The 25,056-nt window shown below is 36.6% G+C and overlaps 1 protein-coding gene across 1 annotated transcript in view; it reads right to left on the minus strand.

Annotated features, from left to right (window-relative positions):
- HBEGF (heparin binding EGF like growth factor) overlaps positions 1–25,056 on the minus strand; it is a 93,067-nt gene that overhangs the window by 5,772 nt on the left and 62,239 nt on the right. The gene's annotated exons all lie outside the window — the stretch shown is intronic.

The raw sequence follows: 25,056 nt of genomic DNA on the forward strand, positions 1-25,056 counted from the left end.
TTATAAGATGACAAGCTTTCGGAAGAGTTCCTTCCTTTATCAAGTATTGCTTCAGACTTGATAAAGGAAGGAACTCTTCCGAAAGCTTGTCATCTTATAAATGTATAGTTAGTCCAATAAAAAAGTATCATTGCTCAATGCAATACTCTTGTTATTTTGATATATATATATATATATATATAGGTATCCAAAACACCAAAACTCGCCCACAAAGGAAAAATGCCTGGGTGCAAATTTGTAGAAGATATGCAGCCAAAAGAAAATGCACTCTCAGGACTTTCATAAACAGGTTACTTTTATTTCTGTAACGTTTTCGGAGGTCTTGCCTCCTTCATCAGCATAAATAAAGTGAAAACAAACAAACTCTTAAATAGTGACATACTCACTCAAAATCATTTCAAACCACTACCTGTGCTGGCGCCAAAATTACCGGTGTTGGAACGCATAATGCGTTCCAAATGTGCTAAGTGGCGGAAGTAGTGCGCCAAACTACTTCCGGTTGTCAAAATTCTATAGCCGTAAATAATCGGCTTTCTCTATGTGAATGCCATAATTATAAAACCATTGTGGCATATTATCTAAACGCATAAAGCAAACTCTTAGCGTGCAAACGATTGTGCTGATACTTTGATTAGTGATAGTAAATGTGACAGCCGCTTGTTGCCATGACAACTTAAACAATGCTGGAGTGTAATCCTGTACAGGGACAGACTAACAGTAACTATGTTTCTGAATACACCAAAGTGTGTTAAAACAGGCATGATGTTTGGCTACAATGTGAGTGTTTAAAGATGGTGTATATATTGATAAAAGAGGATAAACAAATCTAATTATTAGGCACGCCAGCTGATATATTGTGCTATATATATATGTGTAGTGTTACCTTATGTTGAAGATATTGAGTCAATATGTCCAATATTCATAGAGGAATCTCATATGGAGATATGTACCTCCGATATATAGCCTTCAAATTCTACATAACTAAAATATTAACGATTATCGTTTATCTGCGATCTTCCCATTAGTATGAGCTGTTAACATGCATATTATTCCTATCCTCTGTCAAAAACCCTTTATGTATTTTTGAAATTTATACCGCTCACCTAGTTCCTATTCAGTGATGGGGTTATATATTAACACCATATTAATTCTCGTTATAAGAGCTACGTGGGTCATATATGTATATTCCACTGCTATCTTGTGGCTAACAATGCCCTCATATGCTCCTTATTTAAACACTCCAAAGCGTTTAGGCACAAACGTACAAAAGATGAATAAACTTAAACTTAAAAAATAAACTTAAAAAATAGTAAATAAAAGCAATTGATATGACGGTCTTTCCATTAATTTAAACACTATCCCATTCGGGATGGATTTAGCTCTAATAGTCCTTGATTTTCGTATATGCAGAATAAAGGGCGTTGAGTCATTCACTTCTGTATTTATGTATAATGTGATCCACTCTGTGTTTATTTCTATGCGTTCTTCGTTGTCTTCTATTGCCCCCTGGACCTCTAGGTTAATATTGCCTTTAGGATTGAATGCTTAGTATGCATCATATTCTCCTGGTTATTGTGCCATCAAATTATTTTCCATGTTGTTGTTTTCTTCTTACTGGGATGCTTAAGGATCTAGTGTCCAGTTTTGGCTATGTGTACTGCTATGTGTGAAAAAACTGGTAACTCCAAGGCACCACTATCCGACTTCCACGCAGGTATTAGAAATACCAAAGACTCCTACCCCTGGTGCTGTGTGCCAACATGGTTTAGGAGCACCCCTAGAACGAGGCACGCCGACCATACGGCGCACAGAGTCATAATAGTCTAGGTGCCGTACCCTGCGCTTGTATCACATTATATAGCTGTATTACACCAAAGCCTTGAAGTCAGGGGTGGTGTTGAGCCCCCCTGGATAAATGGTACCCAGTCGGTACATCCATTGTGCCTCCCGTTGCAGAAGTATTTTACCTCTGTCTCCCCCTCTATCTAATGGGGGTACATGATCAATGAGTGTGTATCTTATTGATGCCACCGAGTGTCTGTACTCTGCACAGTGTCTCGCTACCGGTTGTTCTGATTCCCCGGATTTGTGAGCCGACCTTATGGCATGCCGATGATTGGCCATCCTTTCTCTCAGGGTACCTGTCGTTTTACCGACATAGTGCCAAGAGCATGGGCATACCAATAAGTAGATGACAAACGTGGTCGTACAGGTAATCGAATGTCGTATGTGGAACTGCTTGTTGGTATGGGGATGGTTAAATATTCTGGTACTTATAAGTCCATTACAGGTAGTGCATCCTAAGCATCGATAAGATCCTCTGATGTTGGTATGTGTCCTGGGATTATAGCTTGCCTTTGAGTCAGTTTTGACTAATAAGTCTCGCAGATTTGTGCCCCTCCTATAACCGACCATAGGCGTAAGATGTTTGCTAAATTGTAATTTTGGATCAGTGGAAATGATAGTTGTCTGAAATGGGTGCAAAATTTGAAGAGAGGGGATATAAGACCCAACAAATCAGCCAGATGATGAAGGAAGTGTCACAAATAACACAAGCACAACTATTGGCCCAAGAACCTAGACAAACCAGGGATGACAGAATTATACTGGCAACTACATTTTCTCCTAGTACCAGAAATGCTGGACTCTCTTTAAGGACACATTGGCCTATCATTTCCACTGATCCAAAATTACAATTTAGCAAACATCTTACGCCTATGGTCGGTTATAGGATATAATATAGGACTAATATAGGACTAATAAGTCTCGCAGATTTGTGCCCCTCCTATAACCGACCATAGGCGTAAGATGTTTGCTAAATTGTAATTTTGGATCAGTGGAAATGATAGGCCAATGTGTCCTTAAAGAGAGTCCAGCATTTCTGGTACTAGGAGAAAATGTAGTTGCCAGTATAATTCTGTCATCCCTGGTTTGTCTAGGTTCTTGGGCCAATAGTTGTGCTTGTGTTATTTGTGACACTTCCTTCATCATCTGGCTGATTTGTTGGGTCTTATATCCCCTCTCTTCAAATTTTGCACCCATTTCAGACAACTATCATTTCCACTGATCCAAAATTACAATTTAGCAAACATCTTACGCCTATGGTCGGTTATAGGAGGGGCACAAATCTGCGAGACTTATTAGTCAAAACTGACTCAAAGGCAAGCTATAATCCCAGGACACATACCAACATCAGAGGATCTTATCGATGCTTAGGATGCACTACCTGTAATGGACTTATAAGTACCAGAATATTTAACCATCCCCATACCAACAAGCAGTTCCACATACGACATTCGATTACCTGTACGACCACGTTTGTCATCTACTTATTGGTATGCCCATGCTCTTGGCACTATGTCGGTAAAACGACAGGTACCCTGAGAGAAAGGATGGCCAATCATCGGCATGCCATAAGGTCGGCTCACAAATCCGGGGAATCAGAACAACCGGTAGCGAGACACTGTGCAGAGTACAGACACTCGGTGGCATCAATAAGATACACACTCATTGATCATGTACCCCCATTAGATAGAGGGGGAGACAGAGGTAAAATACTTCTGCAACGGGAGGCACAATGGATGTACCGACTGGGTACCATTTATCCAGGGGGGCTCAACACCACCCCTGACTTCAAGGCTTTGGTGTAATACAGCTATATAATGTGATACAAGCGCAGGGTACGGCACCTAGACTATTATGACTCTGTGCGCCGTATGGTCGGCGTGCCTCGTTCTAGGGGTGCTCCTAAACCATGTTGGCACACAGCACCAGGGGTAGGAGTCTTTGGTATTTCTAATACCTGCGTGGAAGTCGGATAGTGGTGCCTTGGAGTTACCAGTTTTTTCACACATAGCAGTACACATAGCCAAAACTGGACACTAGATCCTTAAGCATCCCAGTAAGAAGAAAACAACAACATGGAAAATAATTTGATGGCACAATAACCAGGAGAATATGATGCATACTAAGCATTCAATCCTAAAGGCAATATTAACCTAGAGGTCCAGGGGGCAATAGAAGACAACGAAGAACGCATAGAAATAAACACAGAGTGGATCACATTATACATAAATACAGAAGTGAATGACTCAACGCCCTTTATTCTGCATATACGAAAATCAAGGACTATTAGAGCTAAATCCATCCCGAATGGGATAGTGTTTAAATTAATGGAAAGACCGTCATATCAATTGCTTTTATTTACTATTTTTTAAGTTTATTTTTTAAGTTTAAGTTTATTCATCTTTTGTACGTTTGTGCCTAAACGCTTTGGAGTGTTTAAATAAGGAGCATATGAGGGCATTGTTAGCCACAAGATAGCAGTGGAATATACATATATGACCCACGTAGCTCTTATAACGAGAATTAATATGGTGTTAATATATAACCCCATCACTGAATAGGAACTAGGTGAGCGGTATAAATTTCAAAAATACATAAAGGGTTTTTGACAGAGGATAGGAATAATATGCATGTTAACAGCTCATACTAATGGGAAGATCGCAGATAAACGATAATCGTTAATATTTTAGTTATGTAGAATTTGAAGGCTATATATCGGAGGTACATATCTCCATATGAGATTCCTCTATGAATATTGGACATATTGACTCAATATCTTCAACATAAGGTAACACTACACATATATATATAGCACAATATATCAGCTGGCGTGCCTAATAATTAGATTTGTTTATCCTCTTTTATCAATATATACACCATCTTTAAACACTCACATTGTAGCCAAACATCATGCCTGTTTTAACACACTTTGGTGTATTCAGAAACATAGTTACTGTTAGTCTGTCCCTGTACAGGATTACACTCCAGCATTGTTTAAGTTGTCATGGCAACAAGCGGCTGTCACATTTACTATCACTAATCAAAGTATCAGCACAATCGTTTGCACGCTAAGAGTTTGCTTTATGCGTTTAGATAATATGCCACAATGGTTTTATAATTATGGCATTCACATAGAGAAAGCCGATTATTTACGGCTATAGAATTTTGACAACCGGAAGTAGTTTGGCGCACTACTTCCGCCACTTAGCACATTTGGAACGCATTATGCGTTCCAACACCGGTAATTTTGGCGCCAGCACAGGTAGTGGTTTGAAATGATTTTGAGTGAGTATGTCACTATTTAAGAGTTTGTTTGTTTTCACTTTATTTATGCTGATGAAGGAGGCAAGACCTCCGAAAACGTTACAGAAATAAAAGTAACCTGTTTATGAAAGTCCTGAGAGTGCATTTTCTTTTGGCTGCATATATATATATATATATATATATATATATATATATATATATTTCATAAAGAGCAAACAAACTTGGCACTCTTCTTCTGTTTATTGTCGTGTTTTTTTGGGGAGAGTGTTTCCCTTCCTTCTGATCTGGAGAAGAGGAAATACTATCCCTTAAACATTACGGCAATAAGCAGAAGGAGAGTGCTAAGTCTGTCTGTTCTTTTTTGATGTGAGAGATATACATGGATCACCCTGAGGTGATTAGATTACAGTAGTAGTAGTGCACTTCAAATAAGATACTAGTATACTCAATTTTAAAGACAGGAAAAAGTCTGCGACCAGTGGAAATTTCAAGCCCAGTATACATACACACACATATAAATACATATACACAACACAAACACCTAAACACATAGCTATAATATGTATTACAAGGAACTTTCTATGGAAGTTTCCTTTGCAATCTGTGAATAAGTGGCTCCTGTTCCTTATGTTCTATCTTGCTACTTTCCATATGCTAATCTGACCTATGCATGAAATTTATACTTGCGCTCCACAATACTCGCTAATGTGCTCTGGTATTACTAGTTATAAGCAGTGTGAACGCGACCTCACATTCGCATTGCTGGGAAGTATTTCTCTCACGAGAGTGCGCTTCCATAGGCTCCAATGGGAGCCTCGTTCTGATGCCATCTCTGACCTAAGTGCAGCAAAGGGGGTAAGTAGCACAGCAATGGCAGCAAATTTAAATATATATGATTATATACATATACATGTATGTGTTAATATGTGTATATACAAATATTAACACATAAATATATATGTATATAAGCATATACATATAATGTAAGAATATATAACCATAATGACGCCATTTTGTCTCTAGTAATCTCTTTTGTTTAAGCATACCATTTTAAGATGAGTTCATTATATTTCATTATAAGGTAGTTATTATGCTGTGAGAAAAATATGAAGCTGAACACTTTATCTCAATAATTTATCCGATGGCCTTGTTATGTCTTTGGCGATGCACCCAGGTATATTTTTATCTACCACTCCTCACTCCCTAAAAATACTCCTTTTATTCCTTTATTTGTAATGAAGTTCTTTGTTCTAAGCATACTGTGGGAAATGGTGTGATTATGATAGGTCATTTGTTTAACCCCATATACTGTAACCATTCAAAAAAACTTGAGTCACAAATACAGATTTATGGCTCAGGAGAAGGATGCATTTATTTAGCACTTACTGTCCCCAATATATGGTATGGGACCAAGAATAGGAAAGAAATGGGGGTGGGGTAGCGTGGAGCTTTAATTAAAATCTAACTTTTATTTCAACACTTAAAAGCAAAAAATGTCACATACAATTTAAAAACACAAATTCGCATAGAACTTATAGGAATTGAGACTGGACTATAGAAGTGATTGAACACTTTAGGGAGAGTCCGCAATAGGAAGAGTATCGGTGTATTATCTGATTGTAAAGGTCTCTGGATATTACATAATTATATATCCTTATCTATTGAGCAAATGTGTTGCTGTTTTTAGCTATGCATACATGAGTTGATTAATGTTAATATTTTATCTCTTGAGCGGGATTCAGTATTACAAAAATCCCCTATAGAGTATAAATACTAAGAAGATGGTAATGTTAGATTTTATTAAATTGAATTAACAGGAGATTAAGATTATATTATTCCTCTGTAATTTAGTAATTTATTGAGATAAGGTATATAAATATACAGGTGATTCTTCTATATATCTTAAATATATGGTATCAGTAGATAATAAAGTCTAAGATAAACAGAAGAAATATCGGCCTGTGGATATTACTCCCTTATTATTTGCATTGGGTACTATACAATATTCATTTTGAAATATTGATGACTTGGCAAATATTATTATATTCCTCCGGGGTGTAAAGCAATATATTTCTTTATTGCAAGGGAGCTTTATTTGGTATCTTCTGTTATTGATCCCAATATTCTCAAGTGATTATTGAGAATTGTATACACTGTAACCTTTTACTGAGGCACTGCTGGTAATATAAAAGATTTTATTGCATTATTCTCAATATTTTTGCATAAGTGGCATAGATATATTAGTGTCCCGCTACTAGAAAAACAAATCAGAATATACACAATAATGATTGATGTAATTCACTGTGTTAAAGTTTTCCACTACAATGTATATATGTAGTCTGTATTCTCTTTTACACCAACGTAATGTGTGTAACTTAGTTATTATTCTGCTGCTTTTAGAGCGTAACTTGTTATTCAGTATCGGTATTTGCCGAATATTGAGATTACAGTCTGCAATCTAGTTAGATAATAGTCCCGCTTTTTGTAAAGTAAAATAAGATCGGTATTAGGGTAGTTATTATTTTCCCTTTAAAAAGTATCTTAACTGGAGATTCAGTGCAGTTTGTGTGACTCAGTTTGTGATTACATATATACCAGAGTAGTACTTGATTTGTTGCAATAATCTTAACAGTCTGTAATGTTAGTTGCGTTAATATTGTTTGTATATATATCTGATGGTTTCAGCGATATATTTTATCTTTAAGTCACTTGCTTAAATAATCTCACTCCTATTGTGCTTAGCTAGTGTTCTCAGGAACTGTTGGTAGCTATAATCTTATAGAGACCGTGTAAGTCTAGGTCTCAGTGAATTAAATATGACGCCTGAGAAAAATTAATTAAAGTTAGCTTATGTTCTTAAAAAGTAATCATTAAGAGCTGATATATTTAGGCGGAGGATAAATGCATCCTTCTCCTGAGCCATAAATCTGTATTTGTGACTCAAGTTTTTTTGAATCGTTGATTCTTGCATAAGCACTCCAGCCGATATCCACTTTGAAACTTACTGTGGGAACAAATTGGCAGTCCTCACTCACTTGTGTAGTGCTGTTGCAACCTTTTGTTTATACTGTAACCATTGTCTATAAAAGTCTGTGATGCCTTATAATTAACAGAACAGTGATTAGACTTTACTTACTGCCTGTCTAAATGCTGTTTCCTGAGATCTCGCTAAGTAACCCATTCAGTTCCAGGTGAAGGTGTAGAATACTGCTAAGTGTCAAGTGATACCCCTTGTTATAAGATAATGCCTAACAATTCTGGTGTCAGAAGTGGGATTCACACAGGGGTAAGTAGATAAGTGTTTATATTCTGCTTTTCCCTTTGTGAATCTGAACCCAAAGTCTGGCCGGCGTTAGTACTATATAAATGGTTAAGGTCCCTTTATAAGGGGTTAAACTCCCCTGGACAGGTTTGAGACCTGCCATTAAACGTGGGTTTGCATAGGTTTGAGTCCTAGCGCAAGTTATAGCAAAAATTATAGTGTGAGTTAGAGTCTCACCTAATTTGTTTGCAAGTTAGTGTCTTGCGATAACATAAATTAAGTATTTCGCTTTAAGGGTTTTAAAGGGTTAGAAGTCCCTTATATAAGCATATAGTATAGTTTAGTTTAAATATCACTGGAGCTGAATGGTCACTTGATGCTTGTTGCTTAATTGCTTATTTCATTGCTAATCTTATTGTGTTGTGAATGTGGGGTCTGTTCAAAGGGCTTAGTGATAAGTGCTGTAGCTGTTTGTTGCATACTGTGCTCATGGAGAAAAGTTCCTGACTCCCTGTACATAATGTTTTAATGTGACATGACAGGATGTATCTTGAAAAATAGCAACTGTGGATAAGTGACTGCGCCTAAGATAGTATAACTGCTACACTATAAAAAGACCCCTAATAAGGTCCTAAAGAAAGATACAATTTTTTTGTATATAGGAGCGCCAATGGCTAAGGTATACAACAGGTTATTTGTCTACACCACTAGATTTCCTAGATGTTACTCAGGACAACAAACTTCAATTTTATAATTTAAATGTAAATATAACATACAGCGTTTAGTCTTTTTTTCTTTTCTCTTTTTTCACAAACTCCTTGCATACTTAAATCAACCTATTAATCACTTGCCAGAAAAAACTCTCTTTTCTATTTACCAGACTTAAAATCACGCACTTACAAATTCCTTAATTCACTTTCAAAAACAATGTATTAATATGCCTTAGACACATCAAATCTCTCATTAATCCTATTACTGGCACACAGAATTGAGGATTGTACACATTTTTTTATTACATGACTTTAAAATCATGTTACAGCAATAACACTTCAAGGAAATCATTACAGCGTCAGATTTCTTAGCTAAGAAACACTGATACACACACAGCTCTAGCCTGAATAATTACCAGTCAGAAAACACAGATAAAAAGCACCAAGGTCAGCTTTTGCAGCTATACACAAACAAACTTATGTCAACTTGCATACCGTAAATTCACTCCCAACATTCAGCAATTTTAACAAAACTTTTAAAAACACAGAAAACATATTTTATTAACGTTCTATCTCTTTAAGGAAAACATATTTTAAACATATCAGGGACATTAGAAATAAGATAAGATGAACTCTCCACCAAATTTAAAATGTATCTAAAATTGTCTGAATTTGCTAAGAATGGCCATTTCCCAGCAAATTGAGATGTAAACAAATTATTTTTAGACAGGAAAATAAATCCTCAGATATTTAGTGGGGTGTAAACCTTTTACACATAACACGAGACACAGTGAAACATCAGACAAACAAACACTTCTTACACAGAATCTCCGTTTCGTTACTGCAAAGACTATACAACAAAAAGAAAGGGTTTTCACATACCAAGCTATTTTTCAAGATACAATTTTTTGGGTATATAGGAGCGCCAATGGCTAAGGTATACAACAGGTTATTTGTCTACACCACTAGATGTCCTAGATGTTACTCAGGACAACAAACTTCAATGTTATCATTTAAATGTAAATATAGTCCACATGTAAAAGATTGTTAAAAGAATGTTTGAAAGATCGTTTGAATAAAAAATTGTTTGAATAAAAATTTTTAATTCACATATATTAAAACATCAGGAAAAAGGGGAGATAACAATGAATAAAAAAGAGTTTAAAACAATTAAAACTCCCAATATATCTATCGATATGATTCAAAATGAACCATTAACAACCAATACACCTTCCGTATTAGATGGACCTCAGTGTAATAAATACACTTTTACCAATGCACTCAGAAATTAAGAAATATAAATATAAATTCTATTGAGGTTATACATATAATGAGTTGTTATCACAAGCGATGTATGAGCTAGGTTACTATCATTGATGATCACAAGTGCATAATTGAAATAAGCTACATATAAAAAAGAACAAGGAAAAATTCTGATTGGATCAATACCGGTATGTCCACAAAATCGTGATAAAGAAGTGGAAAAAATGTGATGAAAAATGTATAAATAACTTCCACTAATATAAAAAATAAAATCACAAAAAGATGAAAAATGATAGTGATAGCAATCAAATTAATGGAAAGCAATATTGAGCCAAATCCTAGTGAAGTGTATAAAACCAAAAATATATATATCCACAATTTCTAATATATCGATACGACTGAAATAACTGTGTTTCCATGTGTTATAACAGTGCTAATTACTAATTAAGTTAAACATCAGCTGAAAAAAACAAAATATCCAAGTGAAATTCCCAAATTGCAATAAATGTCCCAAAAACAATTGAAAGTCAAATTAATGTCCCAAATAATAATCCTAAAATTAATCCGAAAAAATCATCATCCTTTGTATTGTGCAGAGTTCGATATATGAGCCTCACAAATCTTACTTTCTGTCGTCTACGCGTTTCATGTCTTGAAAAAGGCCATCTTTTCAGGGCCAAAACGCGTAGATGACAGAAAGTAAGATTTGTGAGGTTCATATACCCCCAGGACAACGGCATTTGGGTAAGTCTATTTACCAATAGACCACATCCCAAAGGTTTTTTGTTTAGTGCACTTTCTTTTCCATAGGTCTCTGTCTCACAACAGACTAGGATACTGGATCGAACTCTGCACAATACAAAGGATGATGATTTTTTCGGATTAATTTTAGGATTATTATTTGGGACATTAATTTGACTTTCAATTGTTTTTGGGACATTTATTGCAATTTGGGAATTTCACTTGGATATTTAGTTTTTTTCAGCTGATGTTTAACTTAATTAGTAATTAGCACTGTTATAACACACGGAAACACTGTTATTTCAGTCGTATTGATATATTAGAAATTGTGGATATATATTTTTGGTTTTATACACATCAATGATAGTAACCTAGCGTATACATCGCTTGTGATAACAACTCATTATATGTATAACCTAGATAGAATTTATATTTCTTCATTTCTGAGTGCATTGGTAAAAGTGTATTTACACTGAGGTCCATCTAATACGGAAGGTGTATTGGTTGTTAATGGTTCATTTTGAATCATATCGATAGATATATTGGGAGTTTTAATTGTTTTAAACTCTTTTTTATTCATTGTTATCTCCCCTTTTTCCTGATGTTTTAATATATGTGAATTAAAAAATTTTATTCAAACAATTTTTTATTCAAACGATCTTTCAAACATTCTTTTAACAATCTTTTACATGTGGACTATATTTACATTTAAATGATAACATTGAAGTTTGTTGTCCTGAGTAACATCTAGGACATCTAGTGGTGTAGACAAATAACCTGTTGTATACCTTAGCCATTGGCGCTCCTATATACCCAAAAAATTGTATCTTGAAAAATAGCTTGGTATGTGAAAACCCTTTCTTTTTGTTGTATGGTCTTTGCAGTAATGAAACGGAGATTCTGTGTAAGAAGTGTTTGTTTGTCTGATGTTTCACTGTGTCTCGTGTTATGTGTAAAAGGTTTACACCCCACTAAATATCTGAGGATTTATTTTCCTGTCTAAAAATAATTTGTTTACATCTCAATTTGCTGGGAAATGGCCATTCTTAGCAAATTCAGACAATTTTAGATACATTTTAAATTTGGTGGAGAGTTCATCTTATGTTATTTCTAATGTCCCTGATATGTTTGAAATATGTTTTCCTTAAAGAGATAGAACGTTAATAAAATATGTTTTCTGTGTTTTTAAAAGTTTTGTTAAAATTGCTGAATGTTGGGAGTGAATTTACGGTATGCAAGTTGACATAAGTTTGTGTGTGTATCGCTGCAAAAGCTGACCTTGGTGCTTTTTATCTGTGTTTTCTGACTGGTAATTATTCAGGCTAGAGCTGTGTGTGTATCAGTGTTTCTTAGCTAAGAAATCTGACGCTGTAATGATTTCCTTGAAGTGTTATTGCTGTAACATGATTTTAAAGTCATGTAATAAAAAAAATGTGTACAATCCTCAATTCTGTGTGCCAGTAATAGGATTAATGAGAGATTTGATGCGTCTAAGGCATATTAATACATTGTTTTTGAAAGTGAACTAAGGAATTTGTAAGTGCGTGATTTTAAGTCTGGTAAATAGAAAAGAGAGTTTTTTTCTGGCAAGTGATTAATAGGTTGATTTAAGTATGCAAGGAGTTTGTGAAAAAAGAGAAAAGAAAAAAAGACTAAACGCTGTATGTTATTAAATGTATCTAAAGTATTTGGGTCTGTTTCTTTTGCAAGTAGAGTAATTCAGTAGAGTTTTAATATAATCTGGTAACATATTACTGTGTAATATTATTTATGCTGTGATGGCTCTCATTTAAATATATGCAGGTTATGATACAGTAAAGAAGTAGAATTTTAATGGTAAATAATACAAGTTTCCTAATTATGGTTAAGTTATATATGTAATATACATACTATAAATGGTCAGCCCTTAAAGGGACAGTACACTGTAGAATAGTTTTTATGTGGATGTATTTTTAATGATTTGTTACACTGCTGTATACCATCAAATTTAGGAGAAATTGCATTTGCAGGTTTATTTGTATATATGAAGCATCTGCTTTTGTGCTTTTAATCCAAAGCCTATTACAATGGGCTGAGTTTCAGGTAATAGCATATCTCATTGTCCTTATTTTATATTTGTCTGGAAAACCTAAGCTCAATACTTAGACAGAACAATGGAAAAATCATCATTTTATTACTTAACTATTGTGTACCCCACTGAGAGTATAATTTCTTCTTCTGGCTGTGTTTACTTAGGCTATTCAATAGATGAGACTCCAGTATACACACTTTTACAATCTGTGGGTATTTCAAATGTAAAAATAGGGGCGAAGGAGCTACTTGTAAACAATTAAATACACTCCATCAGGTAAGATGGATCATTGGGAACAATTTAAAGGGGAGAAAATTTTGGGGTAAACTGTCCTTTTAATCTATTAGTTAATTATTATTCTTTTCAGAAATTTAATTTTATTATATTTAGTTAGAGAACTGCAAAAATGTTGAATATTAAATTATAGATACAACATTTAAATCAAATAATTGTGTATTTATTAAAATCTTGATTATATTAAAGTATAGCATAGCATGTAACGGCTACGTGGCTGGTTATTGCCACCAATAGACTGGATTGTAAAGCTTTTCCCAAATTATTTGTGACAAACATGATTTTTTTTTATCAGTGGGTTTGCACTGTGCATACAAGCAGAAACCTTAGAGGAGTAGCAATGCCATTATTTTCTGACCTTTCCCAGAATGTAGTATTGTGTGTTCTCTTTGTCAATTTATGGTTAGGGATTTCATTTGTAAATGTGCAACTAGAGTTTATTGATCTTCTAAAGTGATTGCATTATTAGCATGATTTCATAGTATTGTGCAGGGTAAAATTCACAAAACCATAGCTAAAGGTTGTTATAGGATTTTAATTATTTGTAGTGTTTTGTTAGAATGTAATATTTCTAAGTGCTGTGTTTCAGTGAGTGTATATGTGCTTGCTTTCAAGTTGATTGTGTTTGTTAAAAGGTTGTGAGGGCTGTTAATGTTTTGTTTTGCGCAGTGGATAGTTGTTTTTAAATGAATTCTTAGAGAATGTTTTTTAATGTTTTTATTTTCAGGGAATGTGTGTGGAAGGGTGCTATATGAATGGAATATTGAGGTGTATTTGATTTTGCCTGTTTTTAAGGATACTTTTAGGAGTGCATGGATTCTCTTTTAGTTTGCTGTCATATTGTGTTTGCGTGACACATAGGGTGTTGCACGTGAACAAAGGGGGGGAGTATTGATGAGTATCTTTATTTATGTAATTTGGGTGATTGTTTTTAAGTAAGAAAATGAAAATAAAATATTTAGACAAGTTGTAAACAAAATATTTGTATTTGCAGGATGAGAACATGGAGCTGTATCCAGGAAAAAAATAAACCCACTAATTAAATTATTTGTGAATTTTTCATATTTAGGTAAATATGTACAGATAAAATTCCATAGTGCACTCTCCAAAAGATTGAATGCAAGTAAACCTTATAAATAAAGAGATGCCTGGCGCCTAAGTGAAGGAAAGAAAGAAAAAAAGACCTTTTGTCAAGTTTGTTTTAACCACTATACTGCAGTAAAAGTTACTGAACTATCTTTGGGTCCATTCTTTGCATTGCATACTAGTACCAGCCCCAGAACTGGACTCTGAGTAATCTATGACTGTTTTCTATGATGTGTGTCTTCAGAACATAAAGGCCTCTAGTTATCAAGCCGTCAACCGCAAATACGCTGGAATTCCGCAGTGTATTTGTGGCAAGGCTGATTCGCTGTAGTTATCAATCCCTACAGCTCGGCAAAAGTAGAATCTAGTGACGTAACATACGATCTGCCGGACTCAGTCAAACACAGATCGATAGTTACGTCACTACAGATGTTCCGAACGCAAGTTCGGCACAATCTGACGACTTTTGCTAGTTATCAATGAACAACCAGGTACACTCGCCACTATTCTGGGCCAGCGTACCTGGTATTCAATCCAGGGCGGTGGATCCCATAGGAATCAATAGGAGTCTGACAGCAGCGAGAGCTCATGTTCGCTGCTGCCCGATATCCCATTGTCTGCACCTAACACCCTAACATGTACCCCGAGTCTAAACACGCCTAATCTGCCCCCCCTACACTGCCGCCACCTACTTTATACTTATTAACCCCTAAACCGCTGCTCCCGGACCCCGCCGCAACTATAATAAATATATGAACCCCTAAACCGCCGCTCCCGGACCCCGCCGCCACCTACATTATACCTATTAACCCCTAATCTGCCGCCCCCTATATACCTATATAAAGTTATTAACCCCTATCCTGCCGATCCCGGACCCCGCCACAAATAAATTAATTGTTTAACCCCTAAACCGCCGCACCCGGAGCCCTCCGCCACCTACATTACATTTATTAACCCCTATCCTGCCCCCCCTACACTGCCGCCACCTACAGTACATTGATTAACCCCTAATCTACCCCCCTACACTGCCACCAATATATTAAATGAATTAACCCCAAAACCTAAGTCTAACCCTAACACCCCCCTAACTTAAATATTATTTAAATTAATCTAAATAAATATTCCTATCATTAACTACATTATTCCTATTTAAAACTAAATACTTACCTATAAAATAAACCCTAAGATAGCTACAATATAATTAATAGTTACATTATAGCTATTTTAGGGTTTATTTTTATTTTACAGGCAACTTTGTATTTATTTTAACTAGGTACAATAGCTATTAAATAAATAGTTAATAACTATTTAATAGCTACCTAGTTAAAATAATTACAAATTTACCTGTAAAATAAATCCTAACCTAAGTTACAAATACACCTAACACTACACTATGTATAATAAATTAATTAAATAAATTAACTACAATGATCTAAAATAAAATACAATTAAATAAACTAAACTATATTACCAAAAAAAACAAAGACTAAATTACAAAAAATAAAAAAATATTACAAGAAGTTTAATCTAATTACACCTAATCTAAGCCCCCTAATAAAATAAAAAAGCCCCCCAAAATAATAAAATGCCCTACCCTAAACTAAATTACAAATAGCCCTTAAAAGGGCCTTTTGTGGGGCATTGCCCCAAAGTAATCAGCTCTTTTACCTGTAAAAAAAAGAAATAAAATACCCCCCCCAACATTACAACCCACCACCCACACACCCCTACTCCCACCGGAGGTCTTCAAGATGGAGCCGCTCATCGCCGGAAGGATGAAGATAGAAGATGCCGCTTGGATGAAGACTTCTGCCGGATGGAGGACCTCTTCTGCCCCGATCGGATGAAGACTTCTGCCCGGCTGGAGGACCACTTGTGCCCGGATCGGATGAAGAGTTCGGCCCGGCTGGGTGAAGACGGCTCAAGGTAGGGTGATCTTCAATGGGGTAGTGTTAGTTTTTTTTAAGGGGGGGATCGGTGAGTTTTAGAGTAGGGGTGTGTGGGTGGTGAGTTGTAATGTTGGGGGGGTATTGTATTTCTTTTTTTTACAGGTAAAAGAGCTGATTACTTTGGGGCAATGCCCCGCAAAAGGCCCTTTTAAGGGCTATTTGTAATTTAGTTTAGGATAGGGAATTTTATTATTTTGGGGGGCTTTTTTATTTTATTAGGGGGCTTAGATTAGGTGTAATTAGATTAAACTTCTTGTAATATTTTTTTATTTTTTGTAAATTAGTGTTTGGTTTTTTTGTAATATAGTTTAGTTTATTTAATTGTATTTTAATTTAGATCATTGTAGTTAATTTATTTAATTAATTTATTGATAGTGTAGTGTTAGGTGTATTTGTAACTTAGGTTAGGATTTATTTTACAGGTAAATTTGTAATTATTTTAACTAGGTAGCTATTAAATAGTTATTAACAACTACAAAGTTGCCTGTAAAATAAAAATAAACCCTAAAATAGCTACAATGTAATTATTAAATATATTGTAGCTATCTTAGGGTTTATTTTATAGGTAAGTATTTAGTTTTAAATAGGATTAATTTATTTAATTATAGGAATATTTATTTAGATTAATTTAAATAATATTTAAGTTAGGGGGTGTTAGGGTTAGACTTAGGTTTTGGGGTTAATTAATTTAATATATTGGCGGTGGTGTAGGGGGGGTAGATTAGGGGTTAATCAATGTACTGTAGGTGGCGGCGGTGTAGGGGGGGCAGGATAGGGGTTAATAAATGTAATGTAGGTGGCGGAGGGCTCCGAGTGCGGCAGTTTAGGGGTTAAATAATTAATTTATTTGCGGCGGGGTCGGGGATCAGCAGGATAGGGGTTAATAACTTTATGTAGGTGGCGGCGGTATAGGGGGTGGCAGATTAGGGGTTCATATATTTATTATAGTGGCGGTGGGATCCAGGAGTGGCGGTTTAGGGGTTAATATAATTATTATAGTTGCGGTGGGGTCCGGGAGCGGCGGTTTAGGGGGTAATATAATTATTATAGTTGCGGTGGGGTCCGGGAGCGGCGGTTTAGGGGGTAATAAGTTTATTTAGGTGCGGGGGGCTCCAGGAGCAGCGGCTTAGGGGGTAAAACAGTATAGTATAGTGTGGGTGCTTAGTTACAGGCTAGCAAGAAAGCTGCGAAGAAGCCGATGAGCAGCGAGATCGATGACTGTCAGTTAACAGTCCTCTGCTCATCGCTCCATACTTGGTGCGTGGCTTCTTGACAGCTTTTTTGATAACTTTAGCGAAAGTATTCAGGTCCGCGGCGGTGATGTTAGGCGAGCTTAGGCGAGCGTATTGGGGCCGTTGAATGCAGGTAAGTTGACGACTTGATACATAGAGGCCAAAGACTATCCTTCTCTGGACTATGCCTTGACTGTTGGAGTTGAGGACCTGTTACGCTGTTACAGAGTCATCCACAGCGAAATTAGGGGAGTATTGTTTTAACTTGTTTACTTATATTGCTTGTTTTGTATTCTCTTGTAATTGTGTTATTTGTATTGATCATATTAGTTATAAGAAGTCATATAGCTTTGTCTGCAGAAAAGTATGCCTTATTTGTATTAGTACACATTGTAGTTTATGTACATAAACAAAGTAACCCTCCAGATAAGTGTAACGCTAAAACTTGCAGTATTGTAACCTATTGTATGGCCTACTGAGTATAGAGAATATGTTTGCTCCTTTATAGTTTAAAGAAAATGCTTCAATATTGCAGAATATTCTAGACCCTTCACCATTGTAGAACACAGAAGGTTCACCCATGTTTCTATACCACCCCTTAATATTTAAGCAAAGAAGGGATTTATGTGTCTTACAGTGGAGAAGGGTATGAGAATAGGAAGTTTTTATAGGAATTTCCCATTGTAATCATTCCTTAGTATATAGCCAAACTACTCACAATAAAGAGGTTAAGAATACAACCTCAGCTAGAATTTTTTTTATCAATTATACAGAGAAATATGAGTTTTGGGAGTAGTATAATTATAGTTGTATTGATGGTATATTTTCTACTTACAATGGCTCTTATTGGATCGGTGTTACTAAAGCATATGTATTTTTCCCTTTATTAACTGGTATGGTATCTGCTATTTGAGTTTTGTAATTCCAGGTGCTTGTCAGCAAAAGGAATTATTTTATCATAAAGATGTGTTTACCTTTAAAAAGATTGTATAGTTTTAATAATGTTATAATTGTATTCGTTCCTCATGCAGTAGTGTGAGAGACTTTAGATTGCATAAAATAATTAGTAAATTAGTAGTGCTTATATCAGATGAGACAGCTGATTGTACTAAGATCATATTTGGAGAATTATAAACATTACATATAGTAGCTTTGCAGAATAAAACAACAATGGGTTATTTTTTTAGTAGTTCAAAGAGAAAGTGTGAAGAAATTAATTTTATAGAAAATGTTTTTTGACTGTTTTACTTTTCATTTTTATTGCAAGGCAGGCCTTAGCACAAGTTACTTAGCATAGCCATACAGCCTCTTGATGAAGTCTAGCAGTTTTTACTTGCTTAGTATTCATGTTTAAGGTATCATTTAAATTGTATAGAATAGTTGTGAGTTATTCTCTGTAAAAGTATAATAAATGTATTTAACTTGTATTATATATCCACAATGTTTCCTGATTGTAAATGACATAGGATAAGTTAAGCTATTAAAGGAAATTGTAAACTTACAAAAAAGTGCAAAAGTTTTGTTGGGCATAATTGTGATTGTATCAGGGTGCTCATCTTGTGCTGTTTTGTTTCCTTCTTAGACTCCTTCTGACTCAAGTGTCTGTTGCTATGAGGATCCACCTGTTTCCCTTGTCTGCCCCATGAACAAACCATCGTACTTCCAGCATGTATCTGCAGATGGACACTTTCTCATGTGCAAAGCACCCCTACTGCAAATGGACTATGGTATTGAAGCAGAGTGCCTGAGGGAGGTGGAGCTCTAAGAGGACAAAGACTGTTCTTAAAGTGATTAGAGGCCACCCAGAGATACTTGTGCCATTCCCATGTTATGCTTCACTGTAGAGAGTGTACAGAGCAGGAAAATGTTGATGCTATTTGGGGATGCTAGCTATGCAGGTTGAGAAATAAAGATGCAGTGTTGTTTGGGGGTAGATAGGGGGCTGGTTGGGTCTTTGTGCAGACAGACCAGTAGTTTGAGGATGCTGGGAGGTAGACAGAGAGTATTGGTGAACCCGTACTCATGTGCAGTGACATATTGTGGCCTATTCAGTGTTTTATTATAGTTAACTATTATAGCAGTAAATGTGAATGAATTTCTATACAGTATTCTCACATAGAATCATGTTCTACCATAGTATTAGGCTTAGATTGTTGATAATAGATTTACTAATTTTCTGTGCTTTTTATATAGTTGTTTAATTTTCATAGTATGTTATTCTGTTAGAATAAAAGGGTGGAATGTAAGAATATATAACCATAATGACACCATTTTATCTCTAGTAATCCATTTTGTGTAAGCATACCATTTTAAGATGAGTTCATTATCTTTCATTATAAGGTAGTTATTATGTTATTAAACCATTCAGTTCAAGGTGAAGGTGTAGAATAAAGTGTCAAGTGATACCCCCGGTTATAAGATAACGCCTAACATATATATTTACTGGGAACACACAGTTCCCATAGACTGCGATGTAAAGGCACTTTTCAGTGCCGTTCTTTTTCTAACACCCCACTCCCGCAAACTTCAGCCCCAAAATACTGCCTAGTGTAGTGATTTTATTAAAAGACTAAGATGCTGCTATCTTTATTTTTAATAAAATACACTACACTGTATTTTGGGGGCATTTGGGGCACATTTATAAAATTAACCAGAGGTCTTGTAATGGCTGATAAATTATCACACACCCGCAAACGGGCAAATTTTCACGTTTCCAGGCGTACAATAATTTAGCACTCCACTTGTAATCTAGCCCTAAATATAGTATTAATATTCTTTTTATTACCCTGGTCTCAAACAAGCTGCATGTGCCTAGTTCTGTATAAGAAAGTACTGTTCTTTGGTCACTATTAAAGCTATTACTAATTTGCTAAACAGTTTGCAAAACCCAAAAACAATTCAAACATTTTATATTGTTTATACCAATATACAGAGGTTTAGTAATACCTTCTAGTTCTTCATATAATTATAAAAACAAAATGCATGCTTACCTGATAAATTTCTTTCTTTCCAGATATGGAGAGTCCACAACGTCATTCAATTACTAGTGGGAATATCACTCCTGGCCAGCAGAAGGAGGCAAAGAGCATCTCGGCAAAGCTGTTAAGTGTCACTCCCCTACCCATAATCCCCAGTCATTCTACTGAAGGGACATGGAAAAAGAATAACGCAAACGTGTAGAGGTATTTTCTAAGATATATGGAGATTCCCGATGTCATTCAATTACTAGTGGGAACCAATACCCAAGCTAGAGGACACAGAATGAACAAGGAGGGAGAACAAAGCAGGCAGGCCTAAACAGAAGGCACCACCACTTGAAGAACCTTTCTCCCAAAAGAGGCCTCAGCCGAGGCAAAAGTATCAAATTGGAAAATTTGAAAAAAGTATGCAGAGAGGACCAAGTTGCAGCCTTGCAAAGCTGTTCCACACATCCAAGTTGTGCAACAGACGTTCTTTATGAGAAGAAGGATTGGGACAGAAAGGAGGAACAACAATTTGCTGATTAATATTTCTATCTTAAACCACTTTAGGAAGAAACCCCAATTTAGTACGAAGAACAGCCTTATCCGCATGAAAGATAAGGTAAGGCGAATCACACTGCAAAGCCCAGAGATCCGAAACTCTCTGAGCAGAAGAGATAGCAAACCTTCTAAGATAGCAACTTAATATCTATGGAATGCATTGGCTCAAACAGAGCCTGCTGCAAAACTTTAAGAACAAGATTAAGGCTCAAAGGAGGAGCAACAGGTTTAAACACAGGCCTGATTCTAACCAGGGCCTGACAAAAAGATTGAACATCTGACACATCCGCCAGACACTTGTGTAACAAAATAGATAATGCAGAAATCTGCCCTTTCAGAGAACTGACTGACAACCCTTTTCCAGACCTTCCTGGAGAAAAGACAAAATTCTAGGAATCCTGACCCTACTCCAAGAGTAGCCCTTAGATTCACAACAATAAAGGTATTTATGCCATACCTTATGGTAAATGTTTTGAGTAACAGGCTTGCGAGCCTGGATCATGGTCTCAATGACCGACTCAAAAAATCCACGCTTAGACAGAACTAAGCGTTCAATCTCCAAGCAGGCAGCTTCAAACAAGATTTGGATGGAGGAATGGACCCTGAGTTAGGTTTTTCCTCAGAGGCAACCTCCAAGGTGGCAGAGAAGACATCTTCACTAGGTCTGCATACCAGATCCTGTGAGACCATGCAGGAGCTTTTAGAATTGCTGATGCTCTCTCTTGTTTGATACGAGCAATAACTTGTGGAAGGAGCGCAAACAGAGGAAACAGGTATGCAAGACCGAAATCCCAAGGAACCGCCAGAGCATCTATCAGAGCAGCCTGAGATTCTCTTGACTTTGAACCGTACCTTGGAAGCTTGGCGTTCTGTTGAGACGCCATCAGATTCAACTCCGGCACCCCCCTATTTGAGGGTTAACCTGGAGAACACCTCCGGATAGAGAGCCCACTCCCCAGGATGAAATGTCTGTCTGCTCAGGAAATCCGCTTCTCAGTTGTCCACTCCAGGAATGTGGATGGCAGATAGACAACAATTGTGAGCTTCCGCCCACTGAATAGGCCATGCCACCTACTTCATAACTAAGTAACTCTGAGTTCCTCCCTGGTGGTTGATGTAAGCTACTGAGGTGATGTTGTCCGACTGAAACCTGATAACTGGGCTAAGGACAATTGAGGCCAAGCCATCAGAGCATTGTAAATCGCTCTCAACTTCAAGATGTTTATGGGGAAAGCAGACTCCTCCCGAGTCCATAGTTCCTGCACCTTTAATGAGGCCCAGACTGCTCCCCAGCCTAGCAGGCTGGAGTCTGTCGTCACAATCACCCAGGAAGGTTTCCGGAAGCATGTGCCCTGAGACAGATGGTCCTGAGAAAGCCACCATGGGAGAGAGTCTCTAGATCTATCATCTGAGACAGATCTGAATCGTCTCTGTTCCATTGTCTGTGCATGCATAATTGCAGAGCTCTCAAATGGAATCAATCAAAGGGAATGATGTCTATGGAAGGGGCCGTCAGACAAATTACCTCCATACATCAAACCACAGAGAGACAAGAGGAGAGAATTTTGGAATTTCTGACGGAGGGAATCTATTATGGTCCCTAAGAAAACCACCCTTGTAGCTGGAAGAAGGGAACTCTTTTCCAGATTCACTTTCCAACCGTGGGACCGTAGAAAAGACAACACAATCTCTGTATGAGAGTTTGCTTGTTGAAAAGATGGCAATGTAGAGAAGGACAGGGGGCACTCCAGAGTAAAAGTTAAAAATTCTTCCTTTATTCAAAAAAATATATAAAAATAACAACACTCTTGTTGCAAACATATGATGGAGGAGGAGGAGACCTTACATGTTTTGTGCCCTGTGGCACTTAATCATAATTGCCGCAGGGCACGAAACATGTAAGGTCTCCTCCTCCTCCATCATATGTTTGCAACAAGAGTGTTGTTATTTTTATATATTTTTTTTGAATAAAGGAAGAATTTTTAACTTTTACCCTGGAGTGCCGCCTGTCCTTCTCTACATTGTATCCTGGTGTGCTCAAACCTTTTTTAGTGCTGGCACCGCTCCCACACAGACCCACTACCCACTTTCTGGATTCTGAAGAGATTGTTTGTTCTGCCGTGTGACGTGGACTGAGCGACGCCACCCCCCTCTCACTACTGTTGAAAAGATGGCGCCTGACCCAATATGTCATCCAGGTTTGGGCCACTGCAATTTCCTGAGACCTGATCACTGCCAAGAGAGCCCCCAGATCCTTTGAGAAAATTCTGAGAGCTGTTGCAAGGCCAAACAGAAGAGCCACAAACTGAAAGTGTTTGTCTAGAAAGGCGAATCTCAGGAATTTGTGATGATCCCTGTGGATGGGAACATGAAGATACGCGTCCTTCAGGTCTATGGTCGTCATGAACTGACCCTCTTGGACCAAAGGAAGAATGGTTTCCATTTTGAAGGACGGTACCCTGAGAAACTTGTAGAGGCAGTTTAGGTCGAAAGGTTCCCTCTTTTTTGGGAACCAGAACAGATTTGAATAGAATCCTAGACCCTGTTCTCTTACTGGAACTATCACTCCCAGGAAGGAACGGTCCTAAACGCAGTTCAAGAATGCCTCTCTTTAACCTGGTCTACAGATAATCTTGAGAGGTGGAATCTGCCTCTGGGAGGGAAAGTTTTGAATTCTATTTTGTAACCCTGAGATACTATGTCCACAGCCCAAGGATCTGGGACATCTCGTCTCCATGCTTGACAAAACAGGGAAAGTCTGCCCCCCACTTAATCCGAACCAGGACTGGGGGCCGACCCTTCATGCTGACTTAGACTCAGCTGAGGGTTTCTTTGATTGCTTCCCCTTATTCCAAGACTGATTGGGCTTCCAATAAGACTTGGACTGCTCCTGCTTGGAAGAGGGAGAGGAAGACTTTTTTTTTTTTTTAAATCATAAGTTTTTTTATTGAGGTGTTACAACAGAGCGAAATACATTAATATGGTATAAGTATTACTGCATCATATCAAATATTCACATATAACATATCTTCAAACCACATGAAATACTAATGACATTGTAAAAAGAATGTACCTTCGATATAACATACATATAAGGGGCTAGCGACATTTTACATAGGTACAAAATGTATGATTTGTGAACCATATTCACCTCTTTTTTCGTTATATTTCCTATGGTGTAACATAATAACCTTTAGATTAAATACACATCCATGAAACTTATACATCTTATAGTAAGAAACATTAAATGCAATAAGAATGTATTCATTATCGAAGTCTGTACAAAATATAGGAAGTCAAAACAAGTAATTCCCTTTGAATACATATAGAATGAGGACCAATCAAGGGGTGTTACTATCTTTCATCACCCGTGGACAGAAAATAAAAAAAAAAAAAAAAAAAAAAGGGGGGGGATAAAGTAGATAAGGGTATGGGAGAGGATAGAAGAGGTGAACAACTCTTACTAGTGAGAGCATTATATATGCCTCCGTGTTCTATTTCACTTTATTGTCTTACTGAATTTCCCCATATAGTGCAGTCCAACTCTCCCATATCTTAGTGTGTAGGTCAGACTTCCCTATCTGGGTATATACGTATTTTTCCATTTGTTTCATATATGTAAGATGTTCTACAACATTTTGGATGGAGGGGGGTAAGACCTGTTTCCATTTTCTGGCAATTATTAATTTAACAGCCGTGAAGAAATAAATTAGAAAAATCTTTCTCGGCAAAGGCAATCTAGGAAAATTTAAATGTAATAGACTGAGTGAGGGAGAAAAAGGGAGGTTGTAGTGCAGATCTCCCAATAGTTTCATGCA

The sequence above is a fragment of the Bombina bombina genome, chromosome 6 (assembly GCF_027579735.1).
Source record: "Bombina bombina isolate aBomBom1 chromosome 6, aBomBom1.pri, whole genome shotgun sequence".
NCBI lineage: Eukaryota > Metazoa > Chordata > Amphibia > Anura > Bombinatoridae > Bombina > Bombina bombina.